The following is a 12319-nucleotide window of genomic DNA, read 5'->3' as shown; positions in this document are numbered from 1 at the left end:
CAATATGTGTATGCCACTACAATTCCTCTTTATTGATTGAATTTTGGATCATAATTCCCTCCAAATCAATAAAACAGCATAAGGACTTTAGAGAGAGATGGGAGGAGAAAGGAAATATGTGTGTGAAATAGAGGAGGGGAGAGTAAAGTCACATTTGGCCAAGTATGGTGACCCATACTTGGAATTAGTGCTCTGCATTTATCCCATCCAAAGTGCACACACAGCAGTGAACACACAGACACACCCAAAGGAGTGGACGGGCAGTTTTGTGCTGTGGTGCCCGGGGAGCAGTTCGGGGTTCAGTGCCTTGCTCAAGGGCACCTCAGTCATGGTATTGAATGTGGGAGAGATCGCTGAACAAACAGTCCCCCCACCTACAATCCCTGCCGGTATGAGACTCGAACCCGCAAGCTTTTGGTTTATGAGTCCGACTCTCTAACCATTAGGCCACAACTAACAGGGTTACAATACATTATGACACAGAATTAAGACAAAGAACGATGGAGAATAAAAAAGAATGCTCTGGGTCAGACAGAAAAGCATTTTTATGACAAAGAAATGTAGAAAAGAAAAAAAATTAAATAAAAAGTGTTTTAAGTGTTTACATTACCAGAAAAGAGGAGAGTGAGAAAGAAAATGTAGCAAGATTTGAAAAGCTTGTTCATCTGATGAAACCACATTAGCTAGGAAAGTGGAGTGAGAATGATATTTGAATTTGTCCTGCACTTTCAATCATGTCACTGTTGGTTTCTTTGTAATGTAATTTCAGCTAGTCTCTTTCTTTATGTACGATGTCTTAAGTAATGTTGCATGAAAAGTTAAACAACCTTACCTTTTTTGCTGGAGCACTTCCATTCACAGGAGTAACTGGGCTGGTGGAAACGGGAGGAGGGAGAGAAGGTGAGGGAGATGAAGCAGCAGGAGCACTGGATGATAGAGATGCTCCTCGGCTGATAGAGGGGCTTTTCTCTCCTTCTTTTCCACGACTTGGGCTAGAAGTGTGGTTGCACCCATCACTGGCTGCGGCCCCACGATTAACACGTCCTCCACCTCGTCCTCCACTATGCCTTACAGTGGCTCGGAAGGCTGGACGACAGACATAGTTCTCCAGTATCTTAGGAGGCTTCTTCATGCGCTTGGCCTGTAGGCCTATCTTGAGCTTGACATTTCCCTCTGAGTAACTAGTTTCTTTGACCGAGAACTGTGCTGGTTGCTGCTGTTGGTCACTAGTCCCACTTTCAGCAGCACAAGTTTCACTTTGTGCCCCATCTCTTGGTTTCTCTCGTTTTTTCTTTTCCTCTTCATCGTCCTTTTTTCCTCCTACTCCCTCGTTCTCGCGTTCTGCTGAAGGGATATTGACAGGGAGCGGGGGCGGTGTAGAGGCCCCCCCCTGTGTCCTCTGATCCATTGGTGATTGGGGGAACAAGTGGGGCTTGAGTGGGACAGGATGTTCTCACTCGCAAGTATAGGTAGGTACTGGAGAACTGTGCAGATGTCAGGTAGGAAGAAGGAAGTGGAATGGAGGGGATGGGGAAGGGGGAAAAGCAGAGGTTGGAAAAAAATCCTTGTTGGGTTGAAGCAGTCGTCCTTTCCCAGGTGCCCAGCCTGCTCACCTTCAAACTGAGGAGATAAAAACAAGAGAGGGGGTGTTACGACCAAAAGACAAATTAGCCACACTTCTGAGACAGCCTTAACCTTTAATTTAATTATTAACACAGAACGAATTTGCAAACATGCATCACTACCACCACAAAAACGACTTTGAATGATCCAACTAAGGACAGGGTAAATCTAGTCACTAAAATCCAAACTCCACAGGGTCTTTTGATTGTTCTGCATAGTGGATAGTTCTCAATGATACCCTATGTGGCCAGACAGAAAGCTGAAGTAAAATTAAATGAATAAACAATTCAGTAATATTTGTATTTTAAGTGGTTTTTGAAAATGCACTGCTTCATACTGATAAAAGAATATGATCACATTCACAATTTTACATGGATAATGCTTAATAAACTGACAACATGTAAGATCCTGTAAACAGATATTACCAGATGAAAGTCAAACAGTTTGGCAAAAAAACTATTTTTGCCCATCCGTTTAATTGGACTCAGCACTTTTACCAGTAGATTAAATTAATTTACCACGGTATCAGTTTTTTCATCAAAACTGGAGATAAGGTTTTCTTTTGTTATGTTTTTATGAGCCGATTTTTGATAGTTTTGTTGTACATGTAAACACCAATGGAATGAAATGTTTCAAGAAGGCTTATCAACTACTTTTATGGTACCTATTTGGAGTTCAGCCAAGTCCCATTATGAGCAAGACCACTTTTGCAAAACATCACATAGTGTGCCACAGAACGAAACAAGTCATAAGACTATGAAATAATTTCAGAATATCCATTTTTGTGTGAACCAGCCTTACAATACTCATGTAACTATTAGGAATGCATCGGTTGACCGGCCATAAATAGGAACCGGATGGTTTTTGCTTAAAATACGTTAAATATAATAAAAGACTACATTGTAATCATTCGCTATCATGTCATTTGCGTGGAACTATTGTGAAATCTGTGCACAGGACACGGGCAGGCGATCAGCCCTGGAAGTGCAGATCTACACGTCTGAGGCACAGATAGCAGGACGCGAACAGACGTTGGTGTACTGCCGCACAAATAAGAGCCCCTTTCCTGCTCACTGAAGTTGCACGAGCATACTGTACCTGTGAAGGGATGTTCAGCTCAACTTCTCAACAAATATGTGACAATTTTTTTTTTTTTTTTTTTTTTAGTAAAGCAGAACTTGCATACACATTTAAAAAGCCAGAAGTAAACATCAGTTCTGTATAGGATGATTATTTTTATTTTATCTTAAAATTAAATGGACTTTATTTGATTTTAAAATCACTTGCTGTAGCACACAGAAAAAAAGTTTCATTCATCCAATTAAAAAATTTAAGGGTAATGATTTAACTTGAGACAATAGTTATTTATTTTTCATTAGCTTAAATAAAAAAATATATATATAAATATATATTATTTTTAATTGGTCGAATGAAACACTTTGCATCTTTGTTTTGTTCGCACCAACATTATCTGATTTTAACATTTTGGAATAATTTATTTATATAGCATAGCCCTACTTTTATTTGGGCTTGTATTACTGGTAAAGGCCTTTTTATTTTTTTTAACCAAAATGTAAAAACTAAAACTAATCCTGAATGCTGATTAAGAAACCTCTTATTGAATGTGTGTTGATTGTGTTTGAAATTGTATAACTATGCAGTTGTTGCTTTTAATTCCACATGGTTACAGTTAATGTTTTCATTTAAGGCCAGTTCTATGTAGATTCAACCCAATTCAAAATCAAAAGCTAAATGCTGATGTCTGTACCATCTATGTTTGTATTGAATGTAGACTACTTACTGTGCAGACACTGGCGTTAAGTTCAGATAGCTACGGTTATTGTTTTCAATATCCAAAAGCCAGTTTCATCTCGTTTATGCATACTTTCCTTCTTTCTTGTTTGTTGCTAAAAAAAACAACAATCTGAAATCGGTATCGGAATTGGCCAGTTTGCTTGAAAATAAAAAAATCGGAATCAGCCCTAGAAAATCATGATCGGTGCATCCCTAATAACTATAAATATTTGGAAAGGAGGATCAGAATTTTTCATGGTAATAGGAAATTCTAAGCAGTGAAGAAAAAATTAACAATCCCTTTTTCCAATCCTTTGTAAGAGCCTTTTTATAAACTTACTTGGATTATAAAAGACAGAACAAAGTTTTTTGGAATGCACAAAATAAAGTACTGGGGGGCTTGACAAAAGTAATCTTATGCCCCTTTCACACCTCCAAAACAAAAGGCCACTGAGTAAGTTAGTACTGTGCTAAGCACAGGTGCTTTCTGAGGGTCAAGTCATGAGAGGTGAGTCCGATTAGTGACCTCATCATAAAAGGACCTCTGGGAGACAGAGGATCCAGTCACCTTTTCAAGCCCTTTTTATGACTGCCAGTGAATGAAAGACCAGGAAAGAAAAAGAAAAAAAAAAACATGGAAGAGCAACAGAAGGGGACAGTTTCTTTATGCGCCGCTGAGAGCCTAGGTTAAAAGGTTATCCAGAACGGCTATTAAGAATTCATTGGAACACTACATAAACGGTTATGAGAAAAAGCTCCAAGGGCCATTTTACGGAGTGTTGTTTCATTAGTGGTGGTATTTTATATTGAGAAAGTTGTTTTCTGTGAAATCACCACAACTATAAACTGTGCTCCAGAACTTAGAGCCCTGCCTTCCTTCTCTCTACTCCAAGTTCTCAATGTTTTCTACAATTACTAACCCCATCTCACTTAAACACACCCTCTCTCTTCCATTCACCCTTTCCCATTTCACATGAGGCCATCCAAAAATCACACCTCTCTTGTTCTCTGCCCAACTTACCCTTTCACCCTGTTCTGTCACTCTCTCCGTCCTCTCACTCATTCAGTCTCCCTCTAACACTCACTTGGAAATCTAACAGTAAAGCAGTCAAACTAGAGTCGTTGTGCTCCTGCTAATCGAAAACACATTTCCCCAGCATTCCCTCCCTCCATCTTTTTTCCCTGGACCGTCCCTCCCTTAGTGACAATCATTCCCCTATTTCCTCAGCACTGTGGGTCGTACTCCGTTTCTCATTACTGTGCTATTCTCTCTTTTATCCCTCCTCTCTTTGCAAAGAAGATGCCAAAAATAAATGCTACCTTGTATAGTAAAATGGCTTAGAGAAAAGTCTTGAGGGAAAGCTGGACAAAAAAATTGCAGCAAGCTGTCGTTTGCAAAAATCCAACACTTTTATATTTAGGTATCCTATCTGAAGCAATGGGATTCAAACCCATGCTCTTGGCGTTGCAAGCATCATCCTCTACCAGCTGAGCTACTATTAATTACTATTCCAATAACAATGTGAACCATTACTTTTTGTTATTTACGTACATTAAGGCTGCTTTCACACTAGCACTTTTGATGTACACCCAGGTTCTTTTGACGTCAGAGTTCGGTTTGTTTGGATGACGTGAACGCCAAACTCGGGTGCGCACCCAAGAACCGTACCTGATCTTAAAAAGGGTGGTCTGAGGTACAGTTCATGAGAACTCCGGTACGGTTCACTGCTGATGTGAATGCAATCATACTAAATCGGCGGAAGTGAACCATCATTAATGACATATTATTTGATAAAAATGTGTTTCACTCCCTTTCCTGACAAGCGTGACTGACGTGCTGCAAACAGAGAGGTGTATGTCTTCATTTCTGTACGCCTTCTGTGTTCTTCAGATCATTTGCAGTACATTCATAAGACAGACATAAGTGCCATTATGTACCGAAGCTTTGTAAACAAAACGAACGGTTCAAAAACTTAAATACATAAAAGTGCATAGAGTAATGTTATGCATATGCCGCCTTCTCCTGCGACGCCATTACTAAACAAAGGGGTAAACAGCTGCTGGCTTGATGATGCAAATTAACCGGGTTCGGACCCAAATAACATAATATTAACACAGCCCAGTGGGGGCGGGGGCAATCGAACTCGGGTTCAGACCAGGCAAGCGAACCAAGTGTGAAAGCATGAACACTAAACTAAAGTGTGACCAGATTAATTTTCAGAAGCATTTTTTCTTAGTGTGACATCAAAGTCAATTTATCAACAAACAAAAATGAAACTGAAGTCAGTGATTCGTCTGGTTCCTTTTCCATCCACGCTCCTTCAGCACCTGTCATTCACAACTCTTTAATCAATGCTCGTTTTGGCAGCATGAGTATATAATATATAATATACTAACTCTGTGCATTAAGATAGTCTTTCTGCTGCTATGAAATTACATGCCCACATTTCTTCTACGAGCACAGAAAACCACAACCTCTATGGAATTATTCTGCTTCAATAAAAATGAACGTAACTTTTTCAGAAACTATCAAAAATATGCCATTACAAAAGAAGAAAAAAAAAAATCAACACAGTTGCACAAATGTAACATGCTCTTCAAATACGTTTCATTTTTGTTAATGTTTTTCAAAGATTTGTTTTCGCTGATCGTGGATTCTGAATGCATTGCCACAGATTTCGCTTTTGTTTCGCAGTTTTTCGTTTGGAGTTTTGACAAACTTCTCGTGGGGGCGGGGTTAACAGTGATCTATTCTGATTGGATCTTGAGCTTTTGATGGACTCAGTGGCGCCAGAGAATGGTGCACATATTGGATAGCTCTCACGGTAATTTGTATTACTAAATATGTAAATAATATTTGACCTTTGATCGTCTCAGTCTGTAAAGATGAGCTCTTGTCCTTCAAGGCAGCTTGAAGTAAGCTTGTGTTACTGAATGACAGTAATAACCCGCAACCAACTGTAGCACAATCTAACATGAAAAACTTGTGTCGATGTTATTGGTCACTTCAGTAACACAAGCTTACTTCAAGCTGCCTTGAAGGACAAGCGGAGGAGGAAGACGCCGCCGCTCCATGTCTCCTGAGAGCTCATCTTTGCAGACTGAGACGATCGAAGGTCAAATATTATTTACATATTTAGTAATACAAGGCACGACATGTTGCAGAAAAAGAATCACTGCGAGAGCTTGTTTTTTCTTTTTCTTTTTTTGTTAATGCAGAAAACAAAAACATACAAAAGTATAAACATACATCACAATGTCAACCACAAAAAAAAAAATTCTAACAGTCCTTATAGCTTTCTTATTAGTAGATACTGAGATTACATTCAAATAGTTTTCCGTTTCTTTTAGAAACACAGAGAAGACAGGTTTACAGTTGGAGAATTTCCATTTGTGAATGTGAAATTTTATTAGGAAAATATTTTTATTAATAACAAAACTGATATTTTCGTTTGTGGGGTCAGAGTCATAATACCCAAATCTAATGTTTTTCATATGTACTGAGAAGCCTGGCAAAATCTTACACTTGACAAACACACCAATGTCATTCCACAGTTTCTGAGTGTAGTGACCAAAATAAGTATAAAGTTTCTTCAGAACTCGAACAAAAAGAGCATGTAAGATCAATGTCAGATTTAAATCTTTGTATAAACTTCTTTACAGGGTAGAACCCGTGTATGAGCTTAAAATAAATTTCTTTCACTTTGTCTGTGAAGAATAATTTTTGCGGTAGAGACCAGATTTAATCACCACGAGAGCTTTCAATATGCGCAGCGCACGCCACTGAGTGACGTCTGTACTTCCCGGTCAGAGAGCACCTGTCCATCAAAAGTTCACTATCCAATCAGATTATATCACTGTAAACCCCGCCCCCACGAGAGGTTTGTGTTAAAACTCCAAACGAAAAACTGCGAGGCAAAAGCGAAATCTGTGGCAATGCATTCAGAATCCATGATCAGCGAAAACGAATCTTTGAAAAACATTAACAAAAATGAAGCATATTTGAAGAGCCTGTTACATTTGTGTGACTGAGTTCATTTTTTTTTTTCATTTTTTTTTTTTTTTTCTTTTGTAATGGCATATGTTTGATAGTTTCTGAAAAAGTTATGTTCAGTTTTATAAAGTAACATTCATTATTATTGAACTAAAATTTAGTTCCATAAACCTCCAGCCCGCCAAAACACACTGAAGGAAAAATAGGGAGACAGTGTGAGTGGAGTTGTAGTTTAGATTTAGTGAGCCTGAGGGTAAGAGAAACAGCACTGGCAAACTATATTAAAAAATATATGGTGTGTTGAGGACCTACAGCAGACAATTAGCATCTGCTCTCATTTCCCTCTCTTCCTTTTGGATGGAGCCTACTTATAGTTTGTCTGTTTCTTCAAAACCAGCATTTAAACTACAAGGTCACATCCTATTAAAGCTGCAATGAAACAGCCTAAGTATGCGATTCTTTTCTTCCATATTGTGATGTACACTGAGTGAACATTGAAAAGGAAAACATAATGGTTTATGGTTCTATCGATGGTCCACTAAGTTCTATCCATCAGTTGTCAAACAAATTATGTCTAGACCTTTTCCTAGAAAGTTAACTTTATTTCCACTTTCTTTTAGACATTTTTGTCATTACTTTTAACCACCTGATCTTAAAGTTATTTTTTGTGTCTGTGGTTCATCACATCAACCACAAACATGTTCCACTAACGTTTGACAACCAGAAAGTGTCTACATAATTTGTCTTTATTTTGAACAATATATATATAAATATTGAGCATATTCTCAATCACAAAAAAATAAACGCAACTTAAGTTCTCAATTTTTTGGTGCCACTATAAGCCTCCCTGCGATTCATTTATCTTCTATAACATACAGCTCGCAACTTAGCATCAGATGCCATCAGAAAGAATCACAAAACGAAACTAAACCATCAAACACATCTGTTATTAATATGCACTCATATTTCAAACACAATGCGTCGTGGCTAAATCTTTTCCGACCACAAACTAAATGCTTGAAATCACGCCTACCCACTCAAACAGCACTCAGCCACTGGGAAGCTTACTTCTGGTTTCCTTGACAACGGTGTCAGAGGTCAAAGGTGGCTCAAAGGCTCCAGACACCACTTTCTACTACACTACTCAAGACATCTGCTCCTATGGGAAAAATATAACCACGCAAAGGCGCGCGCAATATGCACGTGCAACGAACACTATTGTGAGCGAGGTTAACTGAGGATCATCTACAGCAGGTAGCGTACTACAGATAGTTCATTTCTATGAAACGAACACATAATATTCAGTTCCCAAAACGCCTTGTGAATGCATACCGCAACATTTCCTATTTAGCATTAACTTACGTAACGTTACCAGCGGCAACAAACAAAGCTTTTTCGAACATTTCATCAAAACACTGGACTTTCTTCACTTGCTGCTTGACAGATGTCATAGTTAACCAACCAGCTCGTTTAAAACCCTTTAAAGCACATTTTCAGTCTAAATGCAGAATTTATGAACAAGTTGCTCACCTTATTAGCGGTCCAGAACGGCGTTCACATAATTTGCGATCAAAATCCTCTCTTCGTACGCAACAGCATGCTCGCTCGGATATTTATCTTGAAATCGCTGATGTGCCCAAAAAAAAAAAGCAAAAGGGGGGGAAAGCGGTCACATTTCACGGAAGAACATTCCAACCAATGCATGCCATAGCAAAATATTCGTCTAGTGTGTATATATCCAGTCATTACGCGAAAATGAGTTGTGACAATATTTATGCACTAGTCACGGTTTATGATCCTAATATAGCTAGCATAGCTCGTTAGCAAAGAGCATATCATGAGCTTAATCTTAAATTAGAAAGGTGTGCCAAAAACTAGACTTATATGAAACAATAATAGCAAGTTATCAGACTGAGACTGGGTGTTAAAATACCTCACTGCCATTTAAATTTTGAAGGATGTCTGTGAGCAAGGTATGTTAAATTGGCTTTGCTCAACATCGCGGCTATCACCCCGCGTACACAACGTCAACGGTCATTCAATTCACGTCTCTGTGTTGTTTACTACCCCCCAAACGAGTGAAGTGTAACCACGTAGATCGTACCACTAAACCGCAATCTAATGATCTGTCATTTCAGGCACATTTGCTGGACTGGCTAACTATCCCCGCGATACGTTCACACGACTAACGTTAGTACGTTAATGTAAACGAAGCAGCCGCTTGTTGGAGCGGAGCACATTAGTAGAGTGTTCCCTTCTCGCTCGGGTCGTCAATAAAAATCCAGCAATAGTGTAAAAACATCCTAGAATGGAGCGTAATATAAAAATATCTCGCTCTTCGGGATGATCCCTGCACGGGTTATTAAAAACACTGACAACAAAATGGCGGCTGCTGCGTTGAATCAACAGAGGACCCGAAATGGATCGCTCCTTCAAATTCTTTGCCCTCTTCCTCCTCTTTTGTGCGGTGCTTGTTACCCGTGATAATCCGATGTGTCGCCCGAATCCCTATCCGGATCCGCGTTAGTCGAGCTCAGACGCGTCGGAATGGGCCTCTCTCGTTAATCGGGCCTCCATGTCTGCTAAGCCCGTATCGTTTCTGTCAGTACAGCACGGGCATTCTCACAGTCAGAGCGGGAGGAGGAGAGTAGAGGAAAGGAGGGGGACGGGTAGAAGGGAGGGTGTGAAATGTGGATAGTATAAAGTGTGGAAAGTGCCACTGATTACCTACCGAAAGAGACAGTTGCGTTATTTTACGTGAAAGGAGGGTACGCCGTACGTCGAGTTTCGCGCTGGATTTGAATGAGGTGTGATTTGTGCATGAAATTCATTTTAAAATCATTCATCATTATTACTCTTGTAATAAGTATCTAATTAAATTTAACCGTGTCATTTCTCCACCCTGCTCTTTTTGCTAAGAGGAAGAAGAATCTATTTCACATTTATTCTATTTCTGTTATTATTATAAATAATTCTGTTCAGATACCAGCTCCCCTATTTCTTGTGTTCCATCAGCTATATAATATTTCAATTAGTAAGGTTCTTTTCCATTCTGATATTTCAAAAACAATCTTGTAGAGTTTTGCAACATTAATAAATTTTTTTGCTACTTTCATATTTTTTTAGGAAGCAATTTCTTAGTTATGCACTACTATCCAAAAGTGACAATTAGGACTTGGATTATGTCTTAAACTTACAATATTGTGACCTATTACAATATATTCCTGTGATGGCAAAGGTAGATTTACACAAGGTGGTGCACAATTATCTATTATTATTTTGTATTATTGTTGCTCGATTATTAATAAAGGTTTGCATTATCAGTGTTTTTAATATCAATAAAAATGTTTTACTGCTTAACAATTTTGTGAAAACCATGAAACATTTCTTCCGGATACTTTTAAGAATAGAAGGATTAAAAACTGCATATATCTGAAATAATAATATTGTTTTTTTTACATTTTACCGTCTTTTACTGTCACATTTGATCAGTTTAATAATAACCCAGTTTTTTTTTTTCTTTTTAATGGTATTTACCCCACACTTTTGGATGATGTCTTAAAGGTACGGTTTGTAAGATATTTGCAGTAAAATATCCAAAAACCACTAGGCTAGTGTTATATCATTATATTATCACTAACAATATCTCTAATGTTTTCAACTACTTGTAAATCATGAGAAAATTCCCATTCTAAACAGTGACACAGAGCAGTGCAGTTGCCTGTCAATGACGTTTGTTACCCTTTGTTACCGCCTTTACTGATGTAGAAACCACATGACAACAGTGTCGTGGACAAATGCGGAAGTCTGATTGCATCTTTGCATTGATTTTGAATGTAATCTACTCACTCAAATGGTTGAACTCGCGTTAAATACATGATTTATCAAACCGTCTGATTGATGGCCGTCAGCGGTTAGGCAGAAGACAACAAATCCCATCATTCCACGCTCCTCCTTAGCTTCATCAAACCACGCGATTGTTATTGTTTTGATAGTGCACCCTCTAGTGGCAGGTCCTACAACCTGTACCTTTAAACTTTATTTGATGGGTAAATAGCACATCCACAAAGCTAGATACCTTAAATTTCAACCCAGCAGCAAATATTAGCTTCTGATCTACATTTATTATTGTCATAACTTCAGAAAGTCTCCTCTAATAAAAAAGTTTTGAAGGCATCTTGTATTATAGAACGGTTTTTAAGACAATGTAATTTTTTTGTGTTTTGTTCTTTTGTATTGAAATATATTTCTCTTTAAAAAAAAATACAATTTGCGCATCTACTTTGCTTACGAATAAGCCAGTCATGTTGAAGCAGTGACCAATAACGTGAGATAAGAAGCGCAACACTTTCATTGTGATACATGACACATGCGCCATTTCATCTGCAATAACTTTTGTCACTTCTATGTGTGATTTTGTGAAATGTATAAAGTGCTATAAATGGTTTTGTTTGTTTTGTTTTGAGCAAAAATAAAGAAAAACAGTATGTTGTAACATGTAGCATCATGTATTTTCTTCTAATCTTTTTTGTAGCACCTCAGAATGTTGACGAATATATGACGAGTAAAATTATACTGCATTAAAGATTAATTCATTAATGTAAGTAATGACCTATGAGTAAACACAAAAATGGCATCATTTTACAAAGGTTTTCCCATGTTTTCATTCATAAAACACAAACACATAATATGAATAACTCATGTGTAACAGTGTGAACTCAAATAGCACACATTTATCCATCAGTAAGCATTCAGTAGAAAAACTGATGACACACCAGTCACAATCTCGGGATAGTATAAACAGGATCACAGGTGACTACTTTAAAAATGCATCCTAGCACTGGAGAGAGAGCTGAAGGAATCATTACCAGTTTTATACTGCTTACACATACAGTATACAGTAAGCAG

At 38.1% G+C, this 12319-nt stretch overlaps 1 pseudogene; it reads right to left on the bottom strand.

The window, feature by feature from the left end:
- Window positions 1–10123, bottom strand: part of LOC113073611 (histone-lysine N-methyltransferase ASH1L-like) — a 39880-nt pseudogene extending 29757 nt beyond the window's left edge.
- Window positions 10124–12319: the final 2196 nt, after the last annotated feature.

Source organism: Carassius auratus, unplaced genomic scaffold (genome assembly GCF_003368295.1).
Source record: "Carassius auratus strain Wakin unplaced genomic scaffold, ASM336829v1 scaf_tig00012509, whole genome shotgun sequence".
In the NCBI taxonomy this organism is placed as follows: domain Eukaryota; kingdom Metazoa; phylum Chordata; class Actinopteri; order Cypriniformes; family Cyprinidae; genus Carassius; species Carassius auratus.
This window is presented reverse-complemented; position numbering and strand designations above follow the sequence as displayed.